This window comes from Phoxinus phoxinus, assembly GCF_949152265.1.
Source record: "Phoxinus phoxinus genome assembly, chromosome: 8".
NCBI classification, from domain to species: Eukaryota; Metazoa; Chordata; class Actinopteri; order Cypriniformes; family Leuciscidae; genus Phoxinus; species Phoxinus phoxinus.
This window is the reverse complement of record NC_136883.1, coordinates 25,035,228-25,040,628: the sequence shown is the minus strand read 5'-3', so window position 1 is coordinate 25,040,628 and position 5,401 is coordinate 25,035,228.

The window sequence follows — 5,401 nt, the reverse complement described above, 5'->3', positions numbered from 1 at the left end:
CTGATGTCCCCAGACTGTGTATGTGAAGTTTTAGCTCAAAATACCCCACAGATATTTTATATAGCATGTTAAAGTTGTAACTTTTTGTGGGTGAGCAAAAACGCACCGTTTTGTGTCTGTCCCTTTAAATGCAAATGAGCTGCTGCTCCCGGCACAGGGGGTGGAGCTTCAAGAGCTCATTCTCAGCAGATTACCTCACACAGACAGACAGACATGCACTGAAAATGTCTAAAACTTTTAGCCTTTTATGTTCAAACCGGAGTCTGACAAAGATGGAGAGACTCAAGAAGAAGTGACAACATGTACACAACATTTATGAATGGTTAGTTGATGAATTTATGTAGCTTATGTGTAGTTGTCTTCTAGTCATTGATTAGCATATTCTGTCTTGATAATCTATAAATTACGTTCCCGGGGGCGGGGTTTATGTAAATTCCAGGGTTGGTGATGTCACTAACCCGGGAGGAATGTCGTGTAGTCCCTACCAGCCGTTTGTTGTAGTCCTTAAAAAGCAATTTCTTTAAAAGCAAATATCTTCCTTTGCTTTGAACTTTGAGCGTTGTAACTTTGCAGATGTTGTTTATGATCAAACAGCAACATTACACACTAACTAAAGTTAGAAAAGTGAAATCATAATCAACCACCCCTTTAATATATGAAATAGAGATAACGATCTTCTTTGAAAATGTACAGCAAATGTTTTCTTAAATCCTATGAAATACTCCTTTTTTTAGCATAGATGATATTAAATAAACAAACTTACAGACGATGGCCTCTTTGGCATGAAATAACAGAAGAATATATCTTTTATCAGAGAGACATCTGCTGCTGCATCACTGCTGTTGTGAAGTGAAAACTAAGATGGCCACCACGACCTCTAACCTAAGTCACATGATGCATCTTAACCAATTAAATAAAACCTAAATTAAATGACAACTTAAATAGTCAGAACACGCTCAACACTTTACCACAATGGTATAACACACATAAAATCACCCATCTAATCTTAACTCGAAATGGATTACGTAAACTGGATAAACAATTTGTTGGATTCACTTGTTTTCTTTAAGTAAAGTGAGCATACACCATTTATTATACAGTACTTCATACAGAATCATATATACTTATTTAGAATGTGTTACTATTGAGACTGTGTACCGTAATTTGTATGACACTATAACCGCTTGATATTGTTGCTTGATATTGTACCGCTTGGTACCTTAATCAATAATCTGAATTGTAATATATTTTTGGATAAACTATCCATATTGAGATTTAATTGCAGTCATTGAGGGGCTGTTTACACGACACTGTTTTCAACTAAAAACAGAAGACTTTCTATGCGCTTTGGCTGCTCATTTACACGACAATAGCGGTTTTGTGGCCTGAAAACGCAACCTTTTGAAAACGTGTTTCAAAGTGCAAGTTTTTGAAAACGACACATCGGTGACGTCATGCATATGCATATTGCGTGTTTAGTCTATTTTTGTATTATTTTTTTTGCAAATGAATATATACAGATATTAACAGTAAAAAATAAGGGGGTGGGGAATTACGGACATCCTCTCAAGTGATTATACGATTTACACAAGTCAACACAATTGAACACTTTGTCATCGTGAAAAATGAAAGGTTCCTTGCAACACAGACTCAAGAATGATATATGTTTTCGAAGCCTTTGTGTTTCTAAATTCTAAAATATAAAATTCAGTGAATGGTTCTGGCTTTGTGAGGATGGAATTTACCCAGAAGACAAAGTAATAATACAGTATTATCAAGATTAACATCCTTAGGCCCCGATCACACCAAACGCGTTTTTCAGGTTCGAAAACGCTAGGCGCACAGCACTGGCCCATCACACAGAACGAGCAGTACACTGCGTTTTTTGTTGTTGCTAGGCAACCACCAAAACAGCTGTTCGGTCAGTCAAGTTAACGTCAAATCAGCTTAATTTACTTTCTGTTAACATTGTGGTAGTTACGGTCCGTGAAGTCGTTAGCTCCTGGTAACCCGCGAAAGCACCACTTTATCCTCCATCATCGCACTCTCTGGGCATTCAAAGCAACTGTAGCTTTCGTCACTACAACGGAAAGGCCCGCCTCTCCATTCATCCGATTGGACAATGGAAAAAACCGCGATGACGTCGGGTGCTTTTTCTGCTCGGAGTTGATTTTTTTTCAACTGCAAAAAAACGCGAGGCGCAGCAGGCGGTAAAACACGAGGCGGCTGTGGCGCATAAACAGCGCACAGAACACTCACTGCCATAGGAAAACAATTGAAAAAAGGCACCTCTCACTGCAAAAAACGCGTTAGGTGTGATCTGGGCCTTAGAATGAAAATTGTACAAAAAATTATAGAATATGTAATTTGTGTAGGCATGTGCTCGGCTCAAGTGCACTGTAGTAAAAGAATGCGTATGTGCGCAGGTGTGTAGTCTTTCTTTACAAAGTGACATCGCCAACTACATGTCTGGCATTCATAATACAGTGTTATTAGTCGTTTTCACAGATCCGTGTGAACGGGGATCGTTTTGATAACGTTGTCATCTGTACAAAGAAAAAAGCGTTTCCGTTTTTAGCACATTGTTGTTGTGTAAATGTACCCTTAGATTAGAATGCTTAAGTGTACTTGTGTTGCATCATCTTCATTCAAACTAAAAAAAATGATACACGTAAAAAGACACGTGTCTTTTTTAGAGCTTGTTTAGAGTTCCCAAAACTGACAAAGAATGTCCTCCTCATCCGTCTATACAGGCTCATATCAAGCGAATGATGTGGTGGGGACATGCGAGTCAGTCTCAAAGTGATGTGCATTTGACAGAGAGCAGGGTGTTCTGGGTGAGAGGTTTTTCCAGCGGATTACACTCCACGTGTGTGACCAGTATGACAGGAGTGTCGACTCAGCACCTTTCGCAGATGTTCCACAGATGCCTTCCATCAGTAAAGCCCCTCCGCTCGTAAAGCTTTCCGCCACCCAGTTTACGACAGGTCTGAGTGCGGGCCACAGTCGTGATTATGATCTTGTTAAAACCAAATGAGGTGAGAATGCAAAGTGAATGTGTGTGCATTGGGTGGGGGAAAGAAGTAAAAAGAATCCCACAAATCTATGTTTTGATATGATCAAAATATGATACATTGATGGAAGTGACTATGCATATGTATCCATCCACTTGATGCAAAGAGAGAGGTTTGAGAGTGAGCCACTCACAAGGTCATGTTTGAACAGGCTTAGTAATGTCACCAAAGCAGCACAAAGAAAACTAAATATAGGTCATTGACCTTTAGCACAGCTTGTGTCAAGAGTGCCAGTATAGCTGCTGAGAAGTCAGTAGAAATTGTCTACTCAAAGATGGTCACAGTTAATTATTCTAAATGTAATGCACATGAAGCAAATATAGTGTAACTAATGAGTATGTGTGCATTAAATGTACACATAGATTATAAGTGAAAAGCTTAACTATACACTTGATTTACACAAGTAGGGCATAACACATTCCAAAAATCCAATCACTGCCCTCTGATTTCAGAACTGGGGTTCTGATTTGGTTGACAGGACATTTGTTCTAAAAGCAACAAAAAAACATGTCCTACTTTGGTAGATCACATTATGCACAACTCTACATCAACCTCAACTCATTGTGGCTCATGCAAATAAATGAGCACATCTTTTCTACAGTACAATCAGGATGATTTCCTCATCTAATGACACATAACACTAAAAACAAATTGCATCTGCATAAACTGGGATTTTAAAGAAGATTTGGCTAAATGTGTGCATTGTGGCTACACTTGTGTGTATGTACTGTAAGTAGATGCATAAACTTTTCCAAAATTGCATTATGCGTGATTATGAGGAACTACATTGGTAAATGCATACAAGTTATTATTCCTTGAAAATTGTGTGACAGTACTTGTAGACTAAAATAGACTTCTGATAATAATGTCTTTTTTGTGAAGGAAGTAAGTCATATATGGGTTTCTACAGATTTGAAGGTGAGTCAATGTTGAATTTTGATTCCTTTTTTGAATTTAATTTAAAGCTTTTTTATGGGAAAAAAGCAATCAGGCTATCAAGGCTGTTTTAAAGAGATTTGATTAGACATGTTTCAGACTCTCACGACTAACAATGGCATTTAGCCATTCACAATATAGCACATATATACCTTATAGACCATTTGAGTGTTTGCAATTACTTGAAGCAATGAAGTGGTTGTGGGCGGAGCCTACCTGGAGGCAGACAATTACAGTTCTACAGCAGTCTATGGAAGCCATGCAATAAAAGAGTAACATTTTTTTATTATTTTTAGAGTTTATATCTAACATTTCTAAGAAAAAACAGAATTGCAAGATAAATAAAATTTTCTGACTATTTTCCTCCAAACTGCAATCTTATATCCTGCAATTCTGTTTTTTTTTTCTTTGCAGTTGCGAGTTATATAGTCTGAATTCTGAGATTTAAACTCAAGTCTAATGTTGACGTCCGTGGGACCTCCGTGTAAGGGCTATTTATAATCCAAATGTGGTCGGTTGTGGACGAATATTACATATTAAATCATGTATTATATGAATATTACATATTAATCATGTAAATTTCCTGCACCTGTCATAGACGTCCAAAAAAATTACCCAGTTCAAAGGTCAAATGTTGAACGTCAATATGACTTCCAAGTTGGGTCATGATTGGACGTCCAAATAGTTGACCTAGTTTGGACGTCGAATAGATGTCCAGAATTGGTCATGGACCGACGGACCCAACATGATCTGCACATCTATCCGACGTCCAATGTTTAGAGGGATTGTTTACTTCAAATGCATGCTTTTAATTGTGAATTAAATTTCACAAGTTTCATCAGTCCAGTCTGTCAGTTTAAAGGCTTGCAAGCATAAACGTTTACGTGTAGCTTCAAAGGGCATCTTTGACAATGATATTCTGTAAAAATGAAGACCATCTTTTTTTTGCATTCCGATTCTGACATCCAAAGGCACAATACTTTACTTTCTCTTATTCTATATGGATTTTGTCCGTTTTCCTCTACATATTACCACTGCGCTCACTTAACTGCATTGACATAACTGACGTCTTCTCCCAAATTGTCTATAGCTGAAATATACAGTACAATGTGACCTGTATACTGTCCAGCTATTTTGTGTTTGAAATCCCACTGACCCGTTCCACTTCACACTAAAACTCTTCAGTGTTGTAGAAGCTTCCCTTCCCTGCTCATTCACAGACACTTGAGGCTTAAGTGTATGGACTTATTTTGACTTGCTTAGTCTCCTGTTGTATTAACTGACCAATCGGCTCAAGGGCAGATGATTCTGAAAGACTTGAGCATAAAGAATCTGACAGTCCAACGGCCAAAGTGGGTTGAGAACCTCAGGACAGAGCCTGTGATGTTTTA